This window comes from Malaclemys terrapin, chromosome 9 (assembly GCF_027887155.1).
Source record: "Malaclemys terrapin pileata isolate rMalTer1 chromosome 9, rMalTer1.hap1, whole genome shotgun sequence".
NCBI lineage: Eukaryota > Metazoa > Chordata > Testudines > Emydidae > Malaclemys > Malaclemys terrapin.
Window position 1 is genome coordinate 12,445,155 of NC_071513.1, and position 27,862 is coordinate 12,473,016.

The 27,862-nt window shown below is 47.4% G+C and overlaps 1 protein-coding gene across 4 annotated transcripts in view; it reads right to left on the minus strand.

Moving 5' to 3' along the window:
• IL1RAPL2 (interleukin 1 receptor accessory protein like 2) overlaps positions 1-27,189 on the minus strand; it is a 556,797-nt gene extending 529,608 nt beyond the window's left edge. For 2 of the 4 annotated variants that reach the window (XM_054038766.1, XM_054038769.1), the window contains exon 1: positions 26,451-27,189. The gene's annotated coding sequence lies outside the window, so the exon portion shown is untranslated. Of the gene's footprint in view, positions 1-7,989; positions 8,054-18,627; positions 18,681-26,450 lie in introns of those variants that run through there. The other 2 variants (XM_054038767.1, XM_054038768.1) reach the window with 2 other exon arrangements.
• Positions 27,190-27,862: the final 673 nt, after the last annotated feature.

Genomic DNA, 27,862 nt, shown 5'->3' on the forward strand with positions numbered 1-27,862 from the left:
GGGGAGGGCGGCCGGAGCGCCCGGCCAGGGCTCCGCTGTCCCCGGCGGCGAGAGCGCCGGGGGGAGGGCGGCGAGCCCGGCCGTGGCCCCGCTCTCCCTGGCGGCCGGAGCTGGAGCGCCGCACCCCTCCAGGTGCCGCCCCAAGCACAAGCTTGGTGGGCTGGTGCCGGCCCTGAACTTACAGCAGAATGACATTTCACAGCGGCAATTATTTTTTTAAGCACAGTAATATGTGAAACCATCAAGCTAAAGGCAAAGGAAATGAATATTTAAGTTCACACAGAGAAATAAAATATTCAGCTGGATAGCCCCCTCCCCCCCCGTCTCTTCAGCATCCACAACTAGAGGACCAGTGAATTATTGCACACCGATCTGAAAAGTTCTTTTAAATAATAAGATATCAAAAGCATGTATACGGCCTGTGATTTTCTGGAAATCATGTTTTAATTTGAGTTTATTACATTATGTCTTTTCCCCCTTCTAATTTTACTACCAGCCTAACCGTCATGTGAAGAAAGTATAAGGGACCACGGATAATCTCTTGTATGATGGCAATTATGCGGCTATTCTATTATTTCAAAAGTACCACTTCATTTTAAGACTATCCTCTCCCCACCCCTCGCTACAGTACTATAGCTATAAATATGCAGTGCTTCTTTCTCCCAAATTCTACCTTTCCTTGAGCACTTTAGGCCTATTGATTCCCCAGGGTTACCGTGTTAGAGGACCAAAAGGCTATGTGAAGAATTATGAGAAGTGAAGGCTGTCTCACGATGGTGAATGAAAGAATTAGTATTCATTTTTTCTTAACCTCTCCTTGGAGTACCAAATCCTGATACAAGTAGAGCCATCTTGACGAGACCGTTAAAAAAAAAAAAATGTAATGGAACAAATCTTTTGATGGCTAATTGCAATGATGATGTTCTGCTAGAATGACTTTCAAGTGTAGCTTTGCAAATTGCTTTCTCCACTTTGCTCTCTTCAGTTATTACAGCAGAGGTAGGTAACTCAGGTCCTTGTTTCACACTGGATTTTTTTTTTTTAAACTAACTACTCTGCAGCAAATAGACTATAAAAACCAAAGCAAATTCTACTTACTAATATATTATTCATGCTAGAGATAATGGGATTTTTGCCAACTGATTTCAATAGGGACAGGATTTTGCCATAGGCTTCAGTGGGACGAGGATTTCAACCACTGTAGTGATTTCCTGATCGGTCTGTCTGCCCAAAGAGACTGAAAGCCTATGGGGTAAATTTAGGTCATTTCTTTAAGTGCCACCATTGGAAAGTAGCACTTTTGAGGCTGTTGTGGCAGAATCAGCAATACTAGACAGCACTGAACATCCCTGTGCAGTCACCTTTAGAAGTACCAGTTGTAATGAAGGTGCTTCAGGAGACCTATATGACTGAGAAGCAGGGTGGGAGGGCAAAGTACTTTAGCCAGTCAATGGATTTCTACCTCTCAGAATTCTCACCTTACTATGGAAGAACCATTGATGAGAGAAGTAAAAAATTACCTCCAGGACATGCAAACCTGCAGGTAACAATTTTTTACGATTTAAAATTTAGAACTGAGAACTTGAATAATGAAACTGAGGTTATAGAAAATATTGTTCATGCTTAAGAGGATCCCATATAATAAGCTTCTTGAATTCTTTTTTATTACTAGTTATTTGTATTACGGTGATGCTTAACGGCCCCAACTGAGATCAAAGTCCCTTTCAGCTAAATATTGTACAGATACATAAGAGAATCTCTGCCCTCAAACAGTTTACAATCCTCGGCTGGTATTTTCCGAGGCAACTGAGGGAGTTTGGCACTTAACTTCCCTAGACCCCTTCAAAATCCCAACCGTAAAGAGAGAAAACAAAGGGCAAGAGTGGACACTAAAAAGGTAAAATGACTTGTGCAAAATTGGATGGCATGTCAGTGTCAGGCAAATGTGATTTTTCACATTTCGGGGCTGTCCCCTATGTAGGCTATGGAAGGTGGAGAGGACAACATGAATAAATCTCAGCAGATGTCATGTTTTAGGACTTTGCAGGGGGAGACAAGGTTACTCGGCTAGGATTTTTTGAGCCACGTTCCAAGACACAGAAGACTTCGTATCTCTTTCTAAGGGGAATGAAGGAACTAAGGGCAGAGACAGAAAGGGAGACTCCCTCCTCCCCCCACAGGAAAACATCAAGAACAGGAAATGATTTAGGTTGGGATGTACCTTCTAGTAGTTAACTATGAAGGCAAACCCCAGGCAAGGGGTAAGCATCAGACATTATTCCAGTGGCCGCACATATACCTCATTGAATGCAGGATGTGGGGCCTGACCATTCACAGAACAGGGCACATCCTCAGTTGTGTAAGTTGTCAATGACTTCAATGGAGCTATGACAATTTACATCAGCTGAGGATCTAGAGCAGAAAGAAATCAAGACATTTGAAACATTAAAGAGAAACAGTGGACATTTAACTCCCCAGTGCTCTCTAAGATGCACATGTGAATTGCATAAGAGAGAGGTATGTGCCTGGACACCCCGTGTCCCCAGATAGAGGACATGTGTCAGGGTCAGATCATGGGTAGACAGACCTAATGGTCAGAGCTGTAGTCCTCAGTCAGGAGTCAGCTGGGTTGGGAGACTGGGAGGTCAAAAGCAGGAGAAAAACTGGAGATCAGAACCACAAGTCAGAGGCAAGAGACAAACCAAGGATCAGGAGCCAAGTGAGGCCGGTGGAGCTAGCGTCAGAAGGCACATAGTCCAGAACCGAGCAGATCCCAGTTGTTCAGACAGCTTCCTGTTGCTGGCTTAAGTAGGGCCAAAGGGCCAATCAGCTGCTCTGGAACTCCCAATGGGATGTCGGGGCGGAGCCTCAAACTGGGGCTGGTCCTGGGCCTGCTATGGTGGACGGTGGCAGCATGGCTGCTCCTGGAATCCCTGTGGACCCAGGTTCAAAGGTCTGTGGGTTATGACAATGTGGAAGGAAAACCCACTGGTTGCATTTGCATCTCATTTGCACTGGTGGGGTTCCCATGTTTCCAGAGTGTTAAGTCTTCCAAGTGTGACTAAACTGTTTGTGGGGAGATTTAGATTATTATATCTGCCAAGATCCCCTTTAGTGCAACATAGGGACCAGTTTTAAAAATGTCTTCCTTGTGGGATTCATGGGGGAGAGGAGTAAAGAAAGAGATAAGCCTTGACTGGATTGTGTTAATTTGCAGAAATATTAGCTATGACAAGCCAATTAAAGTTCAATGTAATTTCCCCATAATAAAAAGATAAAGTTTATTTCTATCCAGGTCAACCCTGGTGGAAAAAAGAATCAAGATTCCAGTTGTATCTTGTTTGACTTCCCTTTAATCAAGGGGAGTCACTGATCCATGCAGAAAGGGAAAGGATAAGGATATATGGCAGGATTTCCCTTGACATTTACAGAAAGAAAAGAGGAAATTCAGCCTTGGGATTCAATGCTTCTTGTGGCTTTCATCTTATTTATTCCATGAGCACAGAAATACAAGGTAAGGAAATACCAAGTTACAGGGCACCTCTTAGCCATAACCTAATGAGCACACCCCACATCACAACAAGGAATGGGCTTCTGCCCTCCACAAATGCAACACAAAACAGATTATCACAATGTAATGCACCTCAGTGCTGCTCCCACCCATCCCCACACATTCTGCAACTCTATCTGTGCGAACATGGCCAATGCTGCAATGAAGTTTTGGCATTGTACCGGAAGAGAGGGTAATGCTCTGGGCATACATTGCCTGACCTGTTATTGCAATCACCAAAAACTTCAGGATTAGGTCCCTTGTCATTTCAACACTGCAGTAGCCGTAAGTTCTGTTTGTAGCACCAGGAGTGCAGTATTGTACACAGGGGAAGGGACAAAGGGATCCAGTTTGTTGATTTTAATTACTCCAAATATCATTCATGTTTTGTGTAAGCCAAGTGGCCTAGAGAAAAGGGAGCTCACTAATGACACCTGTTGGTGAAGAGGGGGAAGAGCAGGTGGATAGAGGCTCCATAAGGGGGGAAATGATTGAATGGGCCAGGCTGTATTTGCATTTTGGTTCTGATACAGTTTGGGGGCACGTTAATCAAAATGCAGCTAAGTTTTAAGTTTGGGGGGGTAATTAAATGCCATTATCCCAGTCAGGTAACAAAAGCACATGAGAACTGCACCAAGCATACCTGGGGTGAGGAGTCAAAACCGCCATCTGGCATAGCTGGGCAGCAGAGCCTGGACAAAGGTAGACAGCAGGGGACCTGGTGACTCTGTCCAGGGTCCAATACGTCACTGTCCCTCTCTGAAGGCATTATGAAAAGGAAGCTTTTGTCAAGAGGTAGCTGATGGTGCAGGGGCAGCCGTGAAGTCTGAGGCAGCTTTTGCTGAAGCCACAGAGGACAGCAGCACAGCTGAAGAACTCCAGTGAGGTCCTCCCATCACTACCACAGGGTTAAGTGGTGGATCCCCCAGAGCAGGCCAGGCAGCTCTTCCCTTACAGGTTGGAGAGGGACCTGCCTGAACGCTGCCAGTCCAGACAACAAAGTGGGGGTACAGTGGAGAAGGAGCATACTACTGGATTGGATGCTCTTCCCATGAGTGGAGGATGAGTTTAAGACTATTGCCAAGACACCCGGGGGTTGGGAGTCTTAATATACAGTTGATTATTGGCTTTCCCAAGTTTATTCTGTGTCCCCTCCTTCCCCCTCCTCTCCAGATAATTGTCTGTTTCATGCACTGATTCAGAGCTTGTGAGTGGGGAGGTATCAGCTACGATGGATTCCCAAGAGAATATTTAGTTTTTCCCCAGATTTCTGGGTGGGGACTAGAGACAAAGTTATCGGAAGGAACCCCTAGATAGTTTGAACCTGGCCCTTTTGGCTGAGACTCTACCACCTGGCAAGGTGGGGGGATTGTTGCTATCAGAAATGTTCACATTATTCAGTGTGGTTAGAGGGGACGGGCAAACCTGCCTCCCTCTTCTCAATTAAGTTAGTATAGAACAATTTCTCCTCTCCCCCCTCCCCAATACCATGCGCTGGAACAGACCACAGATTTCAGGCAACTGTCCAATTCAGAGTTGTAAGCAATGGGCAAGTCCAGGAGAACCAAGCTGCAATGCAGCATAAATACCACCCATTCCCCTGACAAAAATCTCAAATCTAATATTCTGCTCAAAGTCCGCCTACACCCCCTCCTCTGCAGTGAAATGCCCTGTCCTCTCTTCCTCACTCCCCTCCCCCCTTGAAAACACAGGCTGGTGAAATATTCTCTTCTTTTCTTTGAGAATTCCTTCTCCCCAGCGCCAACAATTTCCAGGACTGAAAAAGATCCCCAGAGAAATGATTGGGAAAAGTATTTTAAATGGGGATAGACAATTAATATTCTGTGCAGATGTCTACACTGTTGTCTGTCTATATTGGGCTCCATGTCCTTGTTTTTCCATAAAATTAGGTTTGTATAAAAATGTAATTTTTAAAACAATATTCGTAACTCCTCTCTTTGTAGTTTGCTTTTCAGCTGCAAAGTGTGATTTGCCGACGCTCCAGAGGGCTCTATGGACTCCGGTTTCTCTACAGTGGTTGAGATGTAGAAGGTGCTCATTAAAACAAAACCCCACCTCTTTGGCAGTCTCCAATTGTCAGGTTTTGTTGCTCAGAAGTCTCAGGGAAATAAATTACTGTTTCTTCACACAAAGCGTGAACTGGCAACACTAATTCTTTTGTCTTTTTGCTAGTACTCTAGATAGCGTTTTATGTTCCATTTCTTTTGATGTTATTTTCCTACTTTCTAAAGCTTTTAATTTTAATGAGGAGTTTTCTATCAGCCTGCTCCTCTCCTTTTGCTACCTCAAACTTTGAGCTGCCTCTCACTTATTGCTGATTTCCTGTGTCACACTGTCTTCTATAATGGACTGCAGACCACAGGCCTCTCTTTATATACACACCTGAGCCTTGCCAGCAAGGATGGGGGAAGGGAAGAAGAGGGAGAAAGAGAAGAGAACACACAAAAAAAGCCACCACACACTGACACAGTATGTGTGCTAATTTCAAATCCCAGATCTCCAGCTGTCCTTGGTAGGAGTCATGCAGGGTTCTTTGTTCTGTTGCTCCATGAACACTGAATAAGATTTCATTTTTGCCTAATTCAGTGTGTATCTTCAACATCTTCACCAGCCTCTCAAGTCCTCTAAATATCACATGACTAATTCCATAGCACAGTTTGGATTCAGATTTCGTACGTCTGTATTTGAAGATTCATGTCACCGTTGCTGCACTGGGCTCAGTCTCTCGACTAAGTTATCATCCGACAAACTCAGATTCTTTTTCCAGCCATGAACGTTTAAGGCTAAAATTAGAACCAGGATGGCTTGTGGCTCCAGGAGTGTGCTACTTGCAAGCATGCAGTGACTACAACGATAATGCAGAGTTACAGGATAAAGAATCACTACAAACTAAATGGCATAATAGTGGCAATGATTACTCAGTAACACAAGCGGGCAAGAACACATCACGTCGATGCTCTGGGTGTCGCACTGGCTCCACATCCAGATCCGGCTCCATTTCAAGAGCAGGGTGCAAATCTTTAAAGGACTCTTTTTAAAGGCCAGGAGTAGGGATTTGGCGATGGGGAGCAAAAGCTTTACAACCCCTTAATTCAGTGATCTTGCATAGTGCTGGCTGAGCATGTCCTCCATGAAATCACTGAGGGTTTGAGAAGATCTCAGCACTGAGCTATTGGCCCATGCAAGTGTTATTTCAAAGTAAGTGTATTGTAACAGGGCTCCCACATTGGTATTGGGCTGGATTCTGGGGCAGATTAGTCCCTTTTTTGGCAGAGAACTCTTCAGCACATGTATCAAGCAAACGTGTTCCTCTAATGAGAGTTTATTCTTTCCCCTTCCTTGTGGGTTTTGAGTTGACCTTTACTTGAAAGCAAACAACTGGAGTCTAGTTCTGCTCTCGGTTATACCAGGGCAACCCAACCAACCTGGTTGCGGCTGCTCCTGCATCACAGAGCGCAGAATTTTGCACCTAGAATTTCAGCTCTCGGGCATGACAACTGATGAAGAAATATCCTCGTTACAGGTGGGTGCGAGCCACAGAGTTCAGACAAAGACCTAGACCCAAGCTTCCACAAATTCCAAATTTTCAGACTTCATACAGGGCCATCTCTATTCCTCGCCAAGCCTTCCCACCAGTCACTTAACTACCTTTGAAGACTCTAGCTAGTAGCTCTTATTCCTTTAAAAAAAACATCAAAAACCACCCTCTATTACTAGAATACTACAATCAGTACCTGTGGCAAACACACCCCAGTATGCCCCTCCTATTGCAGCACCTCTTACCTCAGTTTCTCCCATCTTCTTTGGGCTCACTCCAGCCATAGGAGGGAGCTAGCCCTCCAGGCACAACACTTTACAGCATCTAACCCCTTCTGGAGCTTCACATCCTTTATTGAAGTCCAATGAAAATATACACACACAAAAACCCAAACCTGCAGCCTGGCTAGGCAAAGCGGGCTGCCTCTTCCTCACAAGTGCACCTCATTTATTACAGTTTGTTCCCATGCTTGTCTCAGGCTCCTGTCCTTCAACATCCCCCCTGTCCAGAGACTGGCACGCTCCTCCCCTCGCTCAGGACTCAGACAGGTTACAGCTCCTCAAGGACCCTGTCTCCAGTCAGGTTGCCAGCTCACCCCAGAGTAGCCTGTCTGCTCTGTTTCCTCCTTCTCAGCCTTCTTTCAGCTACTTACCAGACGCTCTCCCAGGTCTTGCTTCCCCTGACTTCGCTCACCCAGCTCTTATGGAAAGGCAGCTAGCCCTGCTCTCCCCCAGCTGGCCTTCATTTCTAATCAGTCCAGCCCCACCTCCAGTTGGAAGCAGACAGGTTAATTGATCTCTTAAAGCCATAACAACCCTTTCATACCATGTGAGAAGGGAACACCACATCACAGTACTACAGAAATAGTAATGCTGCCTACCTGGAAGCTCTGCCTATGTGGGTTTTAGTATCAGACTTTCCATAGGCTACCTCTTCAATCTTCCAGTCAGGAAGAGGTTCATCCCAAGTTTCAGGCTGGTTTCTAAAGCTCTCTCTGCAGTGCCTTCCCCAAGCCCCTTTTTATACTTGACAGCTGCTCAGCTCAGCTGGAAACAGAGGCTCAAGTAACTTCTGTGAAATACCATGTGCCTAACAGCTCATGCAGAATCCTTAGACTTGCCTCTCCTAGCACTTCCCTATCCATTTGCCTGTTTCTGTGACACGCCCTCTTCCTCCATCCCTTACCACATGTCTGCTTATTCACAGAATAGTCTATTGCTCTCCACCCACTTCCAGCCTCAGAAATCCGGACAGATAAGGTCATCTGAGATCCAAAGTTCATTTTAAGCGAGGATGGGTGAAAGAGTCATTCAGTGCCAACTGGCATTGACCTCGGGGGGAGTTTCATACTAGTAAGAGATTAATAGGAACTGTAGGCTGCAACCTTACGGGGGGGGAAGGGGAGGGAGAAAAACCTTTTTAATATCCACCTCTCAATCTCCTCCACCCCTGCCTCCACTCTCACCACACACACACACACACACCCCTACCTTCCTAACACTCTCCACTGCCTGCTGTGTGAATGTCCTTCACTAGTTATAAGTTAGGAGACCCCACTAGCTCAAGGCCAAGATGTGTTTATGTTGAATGCCCATTTTGAGACCTGTTTGCTCAGCATTTTCTGAAAAATTAGAGCCCCTGGGCACCCAAAATCAGGTTAGAAAACCTCAGCTCAAGACTCCATCTCTCAGCCCAGATGGATTCTTTCCAATTCCCCTGCCCTCAGGATTCACGAATATAATTCACGGACACTTCAGGCCCAGTTCTTCCACCACAGGGGAAGAATTACACTCCCCACACAATCAGCCTCACCACATTCACTTGGATTTTTAACTCGAGCAATGCTGGCCCTGACCACACACTCAATATTTGTCTCGCAATTAATCATGCTGCCATTAAAAGGCTGCTGCTTGTCCATGACTAGAGCTGCAGTTTGTGGCAGCCTGAAGAGGTTCTTTACCTTAGTTACACTGTAAATGTCTTTAAAAAAATGGATTGAATGAGACAATGTAGTCATGACTGTGTTCCTATAAAGGAACAAGTGCTGTTAACATTTCTAATTTACCTCAGGCATAAAATTTAACAGCAAAGGTCAAATTTAAACCATTTCTCCGGAACACTAAAAACAGCCCTTGACAGCTCTTTAGGATCTCCCATCCCTTAACCTACCACATGTGACATCGGTGTGAAATCCAGCTCATGCCTCTTTCATGAACACGGCTACTTACTTGTATGAACGCACCAGAAAGCATGAAACCCCATGTACAAGTCACGATTCACATTTATTTTTGTTTTTTGATTTTTTACATTAAATTGATGTTCCTTAGGGCAGTAGAAAAACCTATGTAGAACAGATGAGATTTCTGTGGGTGTTTTGAATGTGCCAGGACTGTAGGATCGGGGCACCTAAGTCTATTCCTGGGGCCTCTCTGTTAGGTGACACTAGGATGGTAGCAGAGGCTGTGATCGTCAGTATGAGCTCAATCCTGCCACGTGCTGAGCACGCCAGCCCCAAGCATGCAATTGCTCACGTGCTTAATATTAAGCACATGCTTAAGTACTTTGCGGATCAGACTCCGCATCTGGCAGAATCAAGCCCTATTGGAGTAGCACACCAATGAGAATTAGTGTCCATCTGTATTCAGCAGCCTCATTAGAAGTCACCTCTATATTGGTTATAGCGAAGTCCCGTCTCTTCTCTACCTTGAGGAAGGCTACAAGCCACGAGTGACTCCACTTCCACCTTGTGCCCCTTTAGCGAAGGGTGAAGTACCGAAAGATTTGCAGTGCATGAGTCTAGATACTTCCTGCCTCTGCCGCTCAATTTGCGTTTGAAATCTGTGGTAAAATTAATAATTATTCACACAGGAGGACTAGCAATCAGCTAAGGAACATGTCACTTCTCCACGGCTAGTGTGAATCCTTGCAAACGAATAGCACTGTAGTTCGCTAAGCTAATGTGTGTTGCTGCCACCCCAAGCGCTCTCTTGATATCTTTTAGTGTTTCTTCCTCACAGTTGGAGAGGGGGAGCCTTTCTGAAGCAAAGAGGAACAGTAAGACACATTTTACTCTATCAACGTGGGTGGAGGCCTGTGAATTTTCAGAGACCTGAACAAAAGCTCATTTGGATTTTAACTCAGGGGGGAAAAAAACAGTTGCCATGTTTGACAGCAGCTTGCCAAGTATCAGTGTTGCAAAAACCCCTTTAAAAAAAAAAAACACAACGAGGTAGGAAGACATGCATCGAAGGCAGCATAATTGCTTAAGTAGCTCTTCAGAAACGATCAAAGCAAAGGTGGCTCTTGTACCTTGGGGGGAGGGATAGCTCAGCGGTTTGAGCATTGGCTTACTAAACCCAGGGTTGTGAGTTCAATCCTTGAGGGGGCCACCCAGGGATCTGGGGCAAAATCAGTACTTGGTCTTGCTAGTGAAGGCACGGGGGCTGGACTCAATGACCTTTTCCCTTCCAGTTCTAGGAGATGGGATATCTCCATTAATTAATTTATTTTTTTATTTTATTTGTATCCTGAAGGTCATCCTCCTAGTGCCAGATTCAGAGTCCATTCATGCCATTGGTCTTTCCATTGACTCGCATGGACTTTGGATTATGCCCTTGATTCGGAGAAAAGCGGGTGGACACAGTGGTCACATGACTAATGCCTCCTTTGCAGAACGATGCTGATCTTCAGACCAAAGGGACATTGTGCATGACACTTTATGAAAGAAGAGGGATGGGGAAGGGAAGAAGCAAAGTAAGGGAGCAGGAAGTAGTTAGGCAGAGAGATTCCTTTACCCAACTGCCCCCAGGGGTTTGTTATGAAACAAGTGCATTCCTAGTTGAGAGAGGTTTGAGGGAATGCTGTCCAGTCCTGCAGGCCCTAACGCAACCAAAATTACTCCTTTGGCTTTAGGAGGACTCCTCATAGGAACAAGGGCTATTCATGTGAGCCAAGGCTTGCTGGATTGTACCTTGATGATTTTAAGAACCCAGGTAATAAGAACTGCCTCCCAACTGCAAAGAGTAGATGTGGCTTTAGTCATACTAAAGCATCAATAAAAACCTACAGGATGAGCAAAACTGTTGGATTATACTCCACAGGGAAAGCCCTGAGGGTGTTGATAGGACAGTGTTGTGACCTGATGGCTGTCTATTACAGCCTGCATTTACAACAATGATGGAAAATCATTAAAATAAAAAAAAAAAAGGATTAACATTCCAAATACTTAAGGACTCCGGTGATCCTGGCATAAAAATACTAATGTTAAGATGTCTGCCCATTATAGGCTCTTGCTAGAATATTTTAGGAAAGTCTCAGGCAATAGCCCTGAGCAGTTCTTCTGAATGTGTCAGCAAAACTAATAAAAGAAACCAGCCCACCTTGTATTGCAACTAGACAGAGTGCTGAGAGCTCATCGTACAGATAGGGCTCCATTCACTTCAGTAAGAAAGTGAAATGTGATCAAAGTTTGCCATTATGGCATTTAGGTCTCCGAATTCAACTTCTTGCTCCCCAGTTCTGCTCTTCTCCACTTGTTTCCAGACCCTGTAGCACTTGAAGCTGCAGAAAAGCAGCTAATTGGGGGGGGGAGTGGGGGACACATTACTCACTTCCAATGGCTGTGACATCGATTAGACTCCACTGAGCTCCACAGAGAGCTACTGTTTTGTCATGTATTCATTTGATTTTCCAGCAATCTGTGGCCTTTGCATGTCCTAACTATAACCCTTTTCCCCAGCTGTCACAAGTTAGAGACGTGCTCGTCCTGTGTCACTGCTTTTAAATTTGAATCCAACCATTTTATAGACATTCAAACTGAAATACAGGATTGTGGGAGGAACATTATGGTTGTACGTCAAGCACTCCTGGTTTACGAGGTCAACAAAATGCACCTATTAATTTACAGCCTTGTGTTCAGAGTGGAAGCTATTAATATTCTACATACATTTACTGCTGCAAAACGTGGCTTAATCAATACAGTACCTCAGGCAACATGAAATACTGTAAGCAATGTAAAAGGAGGATTTTCAGACCCAGAGATTTTAAGACCACTGATGGAGTGTCATAGAATCATAAAATATCAGGGTTGGAAGGGACCTCAGGAAGTCATCTAGTCCAACCCCCTGCTCAAAGCAGGACCAATTCCCAACTAAATCATCCCAGCCAGGGCTTTGTCAAGCCTGACCTTAAAAACCTCTAAGGAAGGAGATTCCATCACCTCCCTGCTTGGCAGGTCAAAGGTATTTAGAAACTAGCCAGAGCATGCTGAGGGTAGACTTAGGCCTGGTCTACACTACGAGTTTAGGTTGAATTTAGCAGCGTTAAATCGAATTAAGCCTGGACACGTCCACACGACGAAGCCCTTTTTTTCGACTTAAAGGGCCCTTTAAACCGGTTTCTTTACTCCACCTCCGACGAGGGGATTAGCGCTAAAATCGGCCTTTGCGGGTCGGATTTGGGGTAGTGTGGACGGAATTCAAGGTTATTGGCCTCTGGGAGCTATCCCATAGTGCTTCATTGTGACCGCTCTGGACAGCACTCTCAACTCAGATGCACTGACCAGGTAGACAGGAAAAGCTCTGCGAACTTTTGAATTTCATTTCCTGTTTGCCCAGCGTGGCGAGCACAGGTGACCACGCAGAGCTCATCAGCACAGGTAACCATGATGGAGTCCCAGGATCGCAAAAGAGCTCCAGCATGGACCGAACGGGAGGTACGGGATCTGCTCGCCATATGGGGAGATGAATCAGTGCTAGCTGAACTCCGTAGCAGTAAACGAAATGGCAAAATATTAGAAAAAGTCTCAAAGGCCATGAAGGACAGAGGCCATAACAGGGACGCACAGAAGTGCCACGTGAAAATTAAGGAGCTAAAGCAAGCCTACCACAAAGCCAGAGAGGCAAATGGAAGATCCGGGGCAGAGCCGCAAACATGCCACTTCTACGCGAAGCTGCATGCCATGCTAGGGGGTGCAGCCACCACTACCCCAACCATGTGCTTTGACTCCATCAATGGACGTGATCGTTCCCCTTTATTTGCCAGCAGATCGAGGAACGTGATCGTTCCCCTTTATTCGACATTGGTGAGGCCTCATCTGGAATACTGTGTCCAGTTTTGGTCCCCACACTACAAGAAGGATGTGGAAAAATTGGAAAGAGTCCAGCGGAGGGCAACAAAAATGATTAGGGGTCTGGAGCACATGACTTATGAGGAGAGGCTGAGAGAACTGGGATTGTTTAGTCTCCAGAAGAGAAGAATGAGGGGGGATTTGATAGCAGCCTTCAACTTCCTGAAGGGGGGTTCCAAAGAGGATGGAGCTCGGCTGTTCTCAGTGGTGGCAGATGACAGAACAAGGAGCAATGGTCTCAAGTTGCAGTGGGGGAGGTCCAGGTTGGATATCAGGAAAAACTATTTCACTAGGAGGGTGGTGAAACACTGGAATGCGTTACCTAAGGAGGTGGTGGAGTCTCCTTCCTTGGAGGTTTTTAAGGCCCGGCTTGACAAAGCCCTGGCTGGGATGATTTAGCTGGGAATTGGTCCTGCTTTGAGCAGGGGGTTGGACTAGATGACCTCTTGAGGTCCCTTCCAACTCTGATATTCTATGATTCTAACAGGGAAGCGGGTTCGGAGTAAGAGGAAGATGATGATGAAGACAATGAAGATAGCTCACAGCAAGGAAGCAGAGAAACCAGTTTCCCCAACAGCCAGGATATGTTTATCATCCTGGACCTGGAACCAGTAACCCCCGAACTCACCCAAGGCATCCTCCCAGACCCTGAGGGCGCACAAGAGACCTCTGGTGAGTGTACCTTTGTAAATATTACACATGGTTTAAAAGCAAGCGTGTTTAATGATTAATTTGCCCTGGCAATCGTGGCCAGTACAGCTACTGGAAAAGTCTGTTAACGTGTACGGGGATGGAGCGGAAATCCTCCAGGGGACATCTCCAGAAAGCTCTCCTTCATGTACTCCCAAAGCCTTTGCAAAAGGTTTCTGGGGAGGGCTGCCTTATCCCGTCCGTCATGGTAAGACACTTTACCACGCCAGGCCAGTAGCACATAGTCTGGAATCATTGCATAACAAAGCATGGCAGCGTATGGTCCCGGTGTTTGCTGGCATGCAGACAACATCCATTCCTTATCTCTCTGTTATCCTCAGGAGAGTGATATCATTCATGGTCACCTGGTTGAAATGGGGTGATTTTATTAAGGGGACGTTCAGAGGTGCCCGTTCCTGCTCAGCTGAACAGAAATGTTCCCCGCTGTTAGCCACGTGGTAGGGGGGAGGGGTGAACTGATCATCCCAGACAATTGGGTGGGGGGTGGGGTAGTTGGGTTTGTGCTGCATGTTAACCCAGAAACCACAGCCCTTCCTTTTACATTGCAAACTCATTTTAAATGGCCAACCCAATGGGTGCTTCGTATGGGAAATGAGGGCACTACTGTTTGAAACCATTGCCACATGTTAAGAAGGTTAAAGCCAAAAGACCGTGGCTTACCATGGCTGCTTGCAAGCCGAAATCTGTTGCCTGGCACTGCGTGAGTGATCGCTCACACCAAACCGGCAGGCCCTCAATATAAGAAGAAAAATGTGACCTTGTAACGAAAGCACACGTGCTGTGTAATGTGAACAGCAAAATTTAATGTGAAAGAGTGTACCCATTGTTCTCTAAAATTTGTCTTTTTTTAACCACCTCTCCCTTCTCCTCCACCAGCTGCAAATGTTTCTCCTTCACCGAGACTAGTGAAGATTAGAAGGAGAAAATGGCGGACTCGGGATGATACGTTCTCAGAGCTCCAGATGTCCTCCCACGCTGACAGAGCACAACAGAATGCGTGGAGGCAGTCAATGTCAGAGTGCAAAAAAAGCACAATATGAATGAGAGGAGAGGTGGCGGGCTGAAGAGGATAGGTGGCGTCAGCTTGCTGACAGAAGGCAAGAGTCGATGCTCCGGCTGCTGGAGCATCAAACTGATATGCTCCAGTGTATGGTTGAGCTGCAGGAAAGGCAGCAGGAGCAGAGAGCACCCCTGCAGCCCCTGTGTAACCAACAGCCCTCCTCCCCAAGTCCCATTGCCTCCTCACCCAGACGCCCAAGAACGCGGTGGGGGGCCTCCGGCCACCCAGTCACTCCACCCCAGAAGATTGCCCGAGCATCAGAAGGCTGGCCTCCAATAAGTGTTAAAGTTTTAAACTGCAGTGTGTCCTTTTCCTTCCCCCCTCCCCCACCCCTCCCGGGCTACCTTGGCAGTTATCCCCCTAGTTGTGTGATGAATTAATAAAGAATGCATGAATGTGAAGTAACAATGACTTTATTGCCTCTGCAAGCGGTGCTCGAAGGGGGGGAAGGGAGGGTGGTTAGTTTACAGGGAAGTAGAGTGAATTGGGGGGGATGGGGGCAGAGGGTTCATCAAGGAGAAACAAACAGTTTCACACTGTAGCCTGGCCAGTGACAAAACTCGTTTTCAAAGCTTCTCTGATGCGCACCGCACCCTGCTGTACTCTTCTAACCGCCCTGGTGTCTGGCTGCACGTAATCAGCGGCCAGGTGATTTACCTCAACCTCCCACCCCGCCATAAATGTCTCCCCCACTCTCACAGATATTGTGAAGCACACAGCAAGCAGCAACAACAATTGGAATATTGACTTCGCTGAGGTCTATCCAAGTCAGTAAACTGCGCCAGCGTGCTTTTAAATGTCCAAATGCACATTCCACCACCATTCGGCACTTGCTCAGCCTATAGTTGAACAGGTCCTGACTCCTGTCCAGGCTGCCTGTGTATGGCTTCATGAGCCATGGCATTAACAGGTAGGCTGGGTCCCCAAGGATAACGATAGGAATTTCAACATCCCCAATGGTTATTTTCTGGTCGGGAAGAAATTCCCTTCCTCCAGCTTTTGAAACAGACCAGAGTTCCTGAAGACGCGAGCATCATGTACCTTTCCCAGCCATCCCACGTTGATGTTAGTGAAACGTCCCTTGTGATCCACCAGGGCTTGCAGCAGCATTGAAAAGTACCCCTTGCGGTTTATGTACTCGGTGGCTTGGTGCTCCGGTGACAAGATAGGGATATGGGTTCTGTCTATCGCCCCACCACAGTTTGGGAATCCCATTGCAGCAAAGACATCCACTATGACCTGCATGTTTCCCAGAGTCACTACCCTTGATATCAGCAGGTCTTTGATTGCGTTGGCTACTTGGATCACAACAGCCCACACAGTAGATTTGCCCACTCCAAATTGATTCCCGACTGACCGGTAGCTGTCTGGCGTTGCAAGCTTCCACAGGGCTATCGCCACTCGCTTCTCAACTGTGAGGGCTGCTCTCATCCTGGTATTCTGGCGCTTCGGGGCAGGGGAAAGCAAGTCAAAGTTCCATGAAAGTGCCCTTACGCATGCGAAAGTTTCGCAGCCACTGGGAATCGTCCCACACCTGCAACACGATGCGGTCCCACCAGTCTGTGCTTGTTTCCCGGGCCCAGAATCGGCATTTCACCGCATGAACCTGCCCCAGTAACACCATGATTTGCACATTGCTGGGGCCTGTACTTTGTGAGAGGTCTACGTCCATGTCAATTTCCTCATCACTCTCGTCACCACGCTGCAATCGCTGCAATCGCCTCCTTGCCTGGTTTTGCTTTGGCGTGTTCTGGCTCTGCATATACTCCAGGACAATGCACGTGGTGTTCATAGTGCTCATAATTGCCATGGTGATCTGCGCAGGCTCCATGATCCCAGTGCTATGGTGTCTGGGCTGAAAAAAAGGCACTAAACTATTGTCTGACGGAGGGAGGGAGGGGTGATGACATGGCTTACAGGTACAGGGAATTAAAATCAAAGGTGGCTATGCATCAGGGAGAAACACAAACAACTGTCACACAGAATGGCCCCCCCCAAAGATTGAACTCAAAACCCTGGGTTTAGCAGGCCATTGATTTCACGGAGGGAGGGGGAAGCAAATGAATACAGAACAAATATGGTCCATCTATTTTTTACATCTTAAGCTGGCAGCAGACGGTGCAGCATGACTGATAGCCATCGGCATCTTCTGGTTGCTTGGCAGAAGATGCTGTACTACGACTGCTAGCCATCATCGTCAAGACGGTTCAATAGGACTGCCGGCAGGACTGAGTCTCCAGGAGACAAAACATGTCTGCCCAGGTGCCTCTAATCGAACTCACTGAGGAATACAACGATGACGGATATCAGTTGTAATACACCATCTACTGCCAAAAGGCAAGGAGCTGCTGCTGTTTAGCAATGCAGTACCACGTCTGCCGGCACCCAGACAGCCGATGATGGCTACCAGTCATATGCACCGTCTACTGCCAAAAGGCAATTAGCTGCTGCTGTGTAGCAATGCAGTACCACGTCTGCCAGCACCCAGATAACATATGGTGACGTGAGCTGAGCTGAGCTAAGCGGGCTCTGTGCTTGCCGTGGTAGGTTGTCTGCACAGGTAACCCAGGTAAAAAGGCGCGAATCAATTGTCTGCCATTGCTCTGACGGAGGGGGAGGGGCCTGACCACATGTACCCAGAACCCCCCGCGACACTGTTTTTGCATCATTCAGGCATTGGGATCTCAACCCAGAATTTCAATGGGCAGTGGAGACTGCAGGAACTGTGGGATAGCTACGCACAGTGCAGCGCTCCGGAAGTCGACGCTAGCCTCAGTACTATGGACGCGGTCCACCGACTTAATGCACTTAGAGCATTTTATGGGGGACACACACAATTGACTGTATAAAACCGATTTCTATAAAACCGGCTTCTATAAATTCAGCCTAATTTCGTAGTGTAGACATACCCATAGAGCTAGTCTACATTAGAAGAGTTACTACTATAACTATGTCAGTTAGAGGATGTGACTTCTTACCAGTCTAGTTATATGGTATAAGCCCTAGCGTGGAGGTAGTTACACTGTATAAAGTCACCTTATACTGGTATATCTCATTTCAGTTCCCAAACCAGAATAGAATATACCAGTATAACTGCATTCACACCGTGGGTGGGGGGGGAGGGGAGTGAGGGAGAGAGGATAGGTGAAACAGCAAGACTGTTTAGTGTAGACAAGCTCTTGGAGAATCATCCTAGGAAAGTAGACTTCCTAAGCCCCAAGAGCCACCTATGGGCCATATGCTACACTCATACTAGCCCATCTCCCTCTACAGGAGCAGAGGAGTTCTGCTCAAGATGTGTGACTTCGTGGGGGGCGGGGGAGGAGGAAGAAGAGGTATCCAGATAAGCGTTCTTAGACTTTAGTGTTATCATGGCTTGGCCTTTTTGAAAGCCCACAGCTTTGGCCTAATTTGGTCCCCTTGAAGCCAGTGACCCATTGAAGCCATCGACTGCAACAGGAGCAGAGGTAAGCACCTTTGAAAATCCTACCCATGCCCAATGTTCTCTCTGCTAGAATTTCAGAAACAAAGGGAGCAGAATTTTCACATTAAAGGGACAAATCCAGGGTCAAGTCCCTGGTCTGGAGCAGAATCTTCTACATCCAAGAAGAATCTCTTACCTCCCAGTCGAGAGAGGGACAGGGTGTCTCCAGAATTCTTCCAGATGAAAACTCTGTTGAAATCGATATGTCTCCATGAAACATTTCATTTTTAATGAGACAACATATTTCAATTAAAAAATTTGTCAAAAAGATTCCGACCAGCCTCCAGGCCCTCCAGTCTCCTTCACAGCTCCCAAACTGCCCTCTCCCTTGAAGGGAGGAATAGCAGGAAATACCATCAGGAGACCCCTACAGAGCTCCCCCCATCTCCCTCTCATTAACACTGCCACAGAAAAAAATAACCCGGCCCTTGGTCTTGATGCAAACAAGGCCTCCAGAGACTTAAGTGGGCATTTCACCTGTGGCAATTAATGCTTAGGAAAACACTGGAGGTGAAGCCCTGACACTACTGGGGTCAATGAAAAGATTTCCATCAATTTCAATGGGGCCAGGATTTCTCAGTCAGTTTTTAAAGAAAGGGACAGTCTATTTTTTAAATCAACCAGCCTGAAAAGCAAGTGCCATCCAACTGCTTCCTTGTATCACGGTACAGACAATTTAGATCCTGACTTTCCCTCACAGCTCTAAAAAAGACTTCCAGATAAACAGCTTAATGTAAAGTCGCGTTGTCTGAGGAGAGCTTAGAAACAATACCGGTTCTGGTTGCTCTTAAAGACTGTTTTATAGCGGTTCATGATTTAGCATTCCTTGATATTTTCAAATTTCAGCTTCAGTTTGAAGTGAAATTATTCAGCGCTCAAATGTACTAGAGTGTGAGTAAATCCCATACATTATAGATGCTTTATTTGTACTACACTCAGTAATGCCCAACTCAGAAGTAATTATGTGCTGTTCACATGGAGTTTTGTACTCAGGATGGGTCTAGCTAAGTCTTCCCCGAACAGAATGTATTGTTCGTGAACCACCTTTTCTATGTCCACATGTGAAGTGCACAGGCAAATAGACATAGAGGAGAAAAGGGGATTTAGCAACAATAGGCTCCATTTGGGCAAGATGTACCTAAGCTCTTCTCAAGGGCACAGGCAAAAGGATGTTCCTACAGATCCCTGGATCTGATCCTGCTTTCTTTAGGGAATTGGGCATTTTAGGCTGGAATTTTTACTGGAGCTGTCACAAGCACTCGCACAAGCGTCAGGAAAGAAGAGGATTCACCCAGTAGCTTGCTAGAATCGGACTAAGGGTATGTCTACATTACCCGCAGCGATCGATCCAGCAGGGATCGATTTATCGCGTCTAGACTAGACGCGATAAATTGATCCCCGAGCGCTCTCCCGTCGACTCCTGTACTCCAGCTCAGCGAGAGGCGCAGGTGGAGTCGACAGGGGAGCAGCAGCAGTCAACTCCCCGCGGTGAAGACACCACATTAAGTCGATCTAAGTACGTTGACTTCAGCTACGTTATTCACGTAGCTGAAGTTGCTTAACTTAGATCAATCCCCCCACCCCTATAAACCCTGTAGACCAGGGCTAAGGATGTGTCTACACTGTAAGTGAAGGAGTGATGGTAGCACAGGTAGGCAGACCTGGGCTAACTTTCATCTAGCCAACACAAGTAACAACAGCAGCATAGACATGGCAGTTCAAGCTTCAGCCCAGGCTAGCAACCATAGTATATACCCCCAGGGTCCCAGCATGCTTGTACTCCAGTTGCAAGCGTATGATGAAGTCTGTGCTGCCAAATCTACGCTACTATTACCCCCCATGCTTGCTAGATTAAAGCAAAGGCTGGTGTACCTATTGTTAGCATATAGCTATTCAGGCCTGTCTGTAAAGGCCTATAATTAAGAATGTAAGTGTATTCTTATCACTTAGCTAGTTACAGGGGTATAAAAACAAAGAATCAAAATCAGTCCACCTGTGTATGGACCTTCTCTCATTATGACAGTCTGTGCTTTGGCTACGCAAAAATAGAAGCAGCAGGGGCAGTCGTAAGCCGAGAAGCATATGGTCACATCCTCACATCCCAAACCAGTCACACTGAAATAAGGTCATATTAGGCTGTTAAGAAGGCAATCCCATCTAACACCTCCAGATAAAGAAACAGATCTTAAGACGTTTAAAGAAAACTTAGTTTGATAGCTTTCTGTCTGGCAAGAACTCATTTATCAATAGTTGTGGTTGTGAAACCTTCATTTCTTTATTGTTTTGTCTGTCTGGTCCCCACTCTTCCATTGTTAATCTGTATGGTCTCGGTCTGGTTCTTTAATTGTTCCGTCTGCTGTATAATTAATTTTGCTAGGTGTAAGGTAATTAGGGTAGTGGGATATAATTGGTTAGAGAATTATGTTACAGTATGTTAGGATTGGTTAGTTAAATGTCAGTCAAATGATTGGTTAAGGTATAGCTGAGAATATTACTATATAAACTGGGGTCAAACAGGAAGTAGGAAAATTGGAATCATGCCTGCTGGAAATTAACCCCAATAACTGTCTGCACTTCGGACTTCTGGTCTTTTGCTGCTTGCTGTCTGCGTGACGAGACCCAGGGAAGTGGGAGGAAAGCCCTCCAACACCTCCAATCACACCTTTGCTTGCAGCGTGGACATTCCTAAAGAGTCAAGTCCTGGCATTAAACCACTGGCCATGCTAAAGCAGTGTACGTGACTCGGCTAGAATTCTTTCCCCAGCTGCAGCAGCCCCCCCATCCTTACCCTCTCTGGCTCCTGTGCCAACACAGCTGGCTGGGAGCCATAGCCCCACCCTCACCCACTCCGTCCTGCTCCTTTACGGGTGCACAATGCCTGCATTCTACATGAGGATTACGACTGCCCCTTATACACGAGGGCTGTTCCTTGTGCCGCTTCCCCCACCTGTCCTCTCAAGTACTGGCACATTCAAACCAGGATTTCTAAGCCCAGATGAGATGGAACATTGTTCATCGCTTGCCAAGACCCTCGTTCATAGCTACGGTGCAGCAGTACAGAGTCAAGCCCCTCTTGTTCCGCTGCACCCAGTAAGATAGAAAACCTGCTACCAGAAGCTTTCCCTGGGATATACCTGGAGATTTCTAGTGTGTGCATGCACAGACACCACAGCCAACCCCCAAGAGCAAAGTGTTTGTGCTGAAAAGCCAACTACAGAGGAGCCAATATTTTTGCATTGATGGAATACTTACAAAATGAAGGAGCACTTTCACTCCAGAGCTAATGAGAAGGCACTATTAGTTGGAGGAGTTCCTCAGGAAGATTACACGTACCGGCCAGATTTCTTCCCCCCCACTAAATGCCAATTGCTAACAGTTTGGTGAAGTCAAGGTCCTCCGAAGTTACCAAATAATCTGTGAAAATCCAAATGGTTCCACCAAATATTCACACTAAAGAATCAGCAGTAGAAATAGAAATCCCTGTGCAATAGAAATCCCTGGCTGGGATGATTTAGTTGGGGATTGGGTCTGCTTTAAACAGGGGGTTGGACTAGATGACCTCCTGAGGTCCCTTCCAATCCTGATATTCTAGGATTCTATGAATTTCCAGAGATCAGTCTCTGTGCACCTACCAATGCCCATCTCAGATTACAGCCCATCTACCCAGCATTAGGGCAGAGTCAGAAGGAGTGGGACCTAATCAATCCCATTTTAAAATGTGGGGTTTGGGTGGGAGCAGAGATGAGGCTTGGGAAACGAGAAATATAACAGCCATTTTCAAATGACAGCGGGACGAAAGACTGCAGGTGAAATCCTGGATTCCTTTGATTTACTGTACCCCAAGAGACCTTTGGGCCCAACCCTGCATTACTGTTCGGCATCATGCATCCCTGGGCCCATCACAAGGGCAGCATTTTGCACAAATGAAAATAACTCCACAGGATTCAAGGCAAAGACGGTGAGCAGCCTCATTCTCCATCTGTGCTCACTTACAGCCCACACCTTCAAGGCACTGCACCTATTAAAGTTCTGGGCTTCTGCCCACCCACATCTAAAGGCCTCTCCCCCCAGCTGAAGGGGAGGAGCCACCAAACCCTGCCTCACAGCCAACTCAGATGGTGCATGGGGCAGGGGACCAGGGAAGCTCACAGGAGAGAGGCTGAATGGTAAGGTCCCAAGGGCTGGGCTGAGGAGCAGGCGGGGAGCACCCTTCTGCAGGATCCATTCAAGAAAAATGCAAGAGGTGGGCAGTAGGACCGCCCTCACCTCCTGGAGCCCGTGATGGGGGACATGAGGGATCGAGAGCCCCATGCACAAGTGGAGTGCCGCAGGGTTCCCCCATCCCCCAATTGTAATCCAGGAGGTCTCCAATCCTGGTGGCACCAGCCTCTGGTGCACCGAGGGAGATTCTACCACCTGCATACTGAGATGGGGATTGTATAGCAGAGGCTCTGCAGGAGGTTTTGCCCCTCAGTGGCTACCTAGTCACCAAGACTAGCTCCCAGGCCCTGAGGAGGTCAAGGTGCCGCAGTTGCAGGAGCAAGCCCAGACACCTCGGAATCACATTACCATACAAGAACCGTTATAGGTCTCAACATGCTACCGGCTCGGATTGCTTTTCCTTTCTGAAAATAGACCAGGAAGGCTAAAGGGCTTTCAATACACACACACATTACCTTCCACTCAATATCCTTATTTAAAGGCTTTCTTTAGCTGCTGGCTTAGGCCACCAATAACAGCTAGAAAGGATCTCACTTGGAGTGTAGGGCTGGTCTCTGCTTGTTCATTTGTACATGACAGTCTCACTTTCTCCTTAATGAGAGCGAGATGCAAGCTGCAGCCTGGTGACACGGAGGGACTCAGAGGAGCAGAGAAATCAGTATAAAGACTACGGCTCCTCCTGTGCATAGAGAAGCCAGTCTGGAAGGGGAGGGGATAGGAGATAAATAAAACTCCCAAGGAGTTACTCCTACCCAGGACTCTGCTGATTTTCTATCCACTAGCATCCCACCCGGGACCTTCCACTTCTGAAGAGGTAGAAAAATGCAGGAGAGAGACTATTTTTGTTCACTTACAAGTAACTTCTCACTGTCCTCAACCTCTCCTCAGCCAGACACTTGTTTTATGCAGGTTTAGCTCAGTCAGATTAGATGGCCCAAAATCTAGATAATACCTGAAACCTCAGCACCCCCGAGCTTCTCCCCAGCTAACTTTGGAGGAGAACTTGACTCATTTCAAGCCAGCATCTTCCCAACTTCACCCCCTGCCTCAGGTCTGGCATTAGCCAAATTAGTCACACCAGTCAGCAGGTGCCTTCTCCCAGGCTTAGCTGTTCCTATAGTTCCTACCTCAGGTCTGCTCAGCCCACCCACTAGATCCTCTCAAGAGAGATGCCCCTCCCTACTTTCTTTATGTCCAGGTAGGGAAACAAGCCACCTGCTTTCAAGGTTAAGGTGTTTCAAGAAGATACAGCTAGCCTATTACACCCACATTTTATCATTGCTTATAAATTAAAGTCCTTTCAAAGTGCTTATAGTGACAGTGCTCCTGTGAACACACGTACAGGGCCTGAGCCAAAGCCAATTGACTTCAATGGGAGCCTTTTCATGGGGTTTCCAGGGTGTCTTTATTGTCCTTTCCTCTCTCCTTCACCCTTAGAGCATTGTCTTGCATTCCAGTGAGTTCAGACCGAGCGGTCGATTTCCAGGGAATGCAGGCTCAGAGTCGAGAAGGAAAGCCACAGCTAACACACACAGTGCATTCCAATCTCTCATACAAAGGAATTCCGTGCACCTTAATTTTTTAAGAAGCTAAGAGCAAACGGGACAATTTGATGCTGCAAAGCAGGACTGAAAGAATGAGTTCCCCTTAGAAAGCATTGGAAGTCAAGGTTTTCCTAGACGTTGTCACATGAGGTATCAGTTTTGGCCCAGTGAACACTTGTTAGGTTAGCCCGCGCAATACACAGAGATGTTATGTTCCAGGATTTACCCTTTGAAACACACTGATTTCCAGGCTTTCTATTGGCCAGGTATCCTACTTTACATCACCAAATGGGGTCCCGCTTGGAAGCATCAATAGTGACAGGCCCCACCAGCCACATGCACGCAGGGCCCGATGCAAAGCCTATTGAATTCAATGGGAGTCTTTTCAATGACTTCAAAAGGCTTTGGATTAGGTCCAATGAAGACACAGAAGCACTGACAGGTGTTAGCCCACCTGATTAGTGATTTTGGGTGCCCCAAATTTCCACATACACACTGAAGACACTTGAAGGGGCCTGATTTCCAGAAGGTTGGGGGTCATAATTCTGAAAGCCAGGCCCCTTTCAGGCATCTCCTCTCCCCCTCCCCTCCCCCCCACAAAAAAAATTACTGCTCACTTTTGAAAACCCTGGCTGAGTCTTCTTTGCCTGTTAAGCACAGTCATGGTGCTAAATCACTAGCCTCTCACTAGTGATTTAGGCTTCCCTTGGAGATATGAATGTTTTTAAGTGTTTCTGTCGCTAAGGGGCCTGAGCCTGAAAGGTACCATGTACCTGCAGCTCCCATACCTAGCAGGATTAGACTCTTTGCTGTTATACTAAGGGGGGGGGGGGATATTTTAAGCCACCCACCCACCGGTCCATCTTGACTCCACGAGACAAAAGAAGGAACTGATCTATGTAGTTACCAGCTGCTTTTAAAGCACAGCTCAAGCCCCACAACCCTTTTTGGAGGATTTAGAAGGAAGTGGGAGGACTGTCGTTAACCCAGAATAGAAAACACAGGCGTTGAGCAGAGACTCTGGGTTTTTTTTATTGAAAGAACGGCGCTCTAGAGGGATGGCCATGTGCTACGTGGGGCAGGGATCTATTTATAGGGGAGATTCCCCACCCGCCTGAACCGCCTGTTTCCTCAAGAGTTCAATAACTTCCCAGCTGGTGAACATTTTCCTCTCTGGGGTTTGCATCAGCGTTTCATGAACATATTGCCATGCGCTATTTACCTTGGGCAGCAGCTTCCAGGCTTGTGGTGCCTGCCGCTACCTAAGTCATTAGGGATACAGTAATGGATCAGGGCCCTGAGCCAAAGCCCATTGAAGTCAATACAAAAATTCATTGATTACAGCGGGCGTTGGATCTAGAGGAGATGGCTAAAAAGGACTCCAATATAGACACAGGCACGTACACACACATTCATAACATCTCAAATGAAATATTTTCTTGGGGCTATTCTTACAAAGGAAAAATGGGGGTGGGGGGAGAATAAAGAACATGGGGGAAGGCCAGCCTAACAGAGGTGCCTTTTTCCAGACACTTTCCCCCCTCTCTCAGCCTCACAGCCAGACTTTAGAACAAACTTTGCTGAGAGCCCATCTCCAGTCATGCCCCTAATCAATGGCAGAAATCACTGCTCTTCAATCCTCAGAGCAGCAGATTTATTGGCAGCATCAGTGACCCAGTTACTAACTTCACTATTCAACTCTCCCCCCTTTTGGGGTGGTGGTGGGGAATAAAAAGAGTGACGGGGAGAGAAAAGATCAGTGTGGATCACAGGAGAGCAGATCACCCCTGCCCACAAGGGGGTTGTTTGCCCTGCTTTGGGTTTGACTTGGCGGTCCACATATTTGGGGGGGGGAAGAAAAGAGAACTTTTCCTCTCTCTTTTTGGAAAGGTTTAGATCAGCATTAATAGCCCCTTAAGGGGGGGGGGAATAGTCCCTCCCTTAAGTGACAGGGGCAAACCAAAGCCATTATTCTGTGGCGGGAGAGGTATTTTTAAAATTAAAAAGCTTCTAAAGCAATTTTGCAGCGGCGGGGGGGGGGGGGGAGAAAGAGAATTTGTATTATCCCCTTAGAAACAAAACGACTCCGCCCACCTGCTCATAAAGTTTGAAGGGGAACCATTCAACAGGGGCTCCTACCAAAACAAACCCCCATGCCCTGGTGTAGAGCCCAGCACGAGTGCATGCAGCTTACCTCCTCCCGCACAGCGCACCGGGGAGTTAGCCAGGGAGCTCACAAGCACAGGTCCATGCTCGAGGGGGGTTCGCTCCCCTGCTAACCATCCAAAATCACTTCAGGCGCCCACCCCTCAGGAAACCCTGCCCCCCCTCCCCAGCTCGCTCGAGACAGTCCTCGGCTTGGTGCTGGAGGGCAACTTCCTTCACCAGCCAGGGCAAGGGCAGGAGCTGATGGAAAAACTCCCCCGGGCGGAGCAAATGCCTGGAGTTGCCGCGTCCTTGATTTCACTCCGATCACCTGGGCTGCCTCTGCGGCTGCTCGTTACAAGGCTGTGAGCACGGCTAGGACAGCGGAGTTAGGAGCGCATCCCACAGGCGCCTTCTCGCCCCGACAGCCGCAGAACCAGCAGGGCAGCTTCCCTTTGGAGAGAGATTCAAGGAGGGGCGGCTGCTTCGCTTCTCAGGCTGTTGGTTCCTTAGTTAAACTAGAGCAGCAACAGGCGGGGCTGGGGGGTTACATTGGAAAGCCTCTTAACTGCCCTGCTCGAGTGCCCGGACTTGCTTCGAGAAACCAATGAGCCAGGGAAGAGCTCTCCTGAGTGGCTCTGGTCTCGTCACATTCCTGTACCCTCCCTGCGAGCTCCTCCAGTCCCACTCACTCCCACACTGGCTGTGTCATCTCCCCAGCCCGCCTCCTTCCAACGGGAAGATGAAGAAACCAAGTCACCCCGCCTTGGCTAGGCTGCCCCCTTTGATCTGGGAGTTCAGGTGAGGAGAGAGGGGCGTCCAGCCCAGAAATCCTGGCTTTAAACAGCTCTCCCCTATTCCCCCAGCAAAAAATGTCATTTCACTTACTTACCTTTCAGGGTTAGGAAAGTGCAAGGCTGCAGCGCCGCCTAGCGGCCAAGGGAGAGATCGCCTGGTTCTCGACCTGGAGTCAGGCTCAGCTGAGGTCGCTTCCTTCCCCATTGGGAGCCATGTAATCTTGCAAGCCTGCTCTTCACTCAGCATTAAAGCCCTTGCGTGTTAAATAAACACCGGAATGGCTGTAGAGTTTTCCTTTTTGCAGGAGTGGAGCAGCCCCTCTCTCCCGTACAATGTCTAGAAAGCCAGGGCTTCCCTTCCAGTCAGGTCTGGCAGGATCACTGGTTTGGGGTTGTTAATTTCAGGATGAGCCTTCTTAGACATCAAACCCAGCACTGAGAGTAGCCAGGGGTATCTGATCAGGCACTTTTGCCCAGGGCGCAGCTGAGGGTAACTCACTGGAGCCTGACACGTGTCTGTGCAGAGCAGGGCTTGGAGGAATCAGAAGCAGGGGATGGTCACAGATGACCAGGGGAAGAGTGGGTGACTAGCATATGAGAAGCTGACAGGTGCAGAGCTGATTAATGCATTGAACAGGAGCGCTCCTTTCCCGGGTCAGCTCCT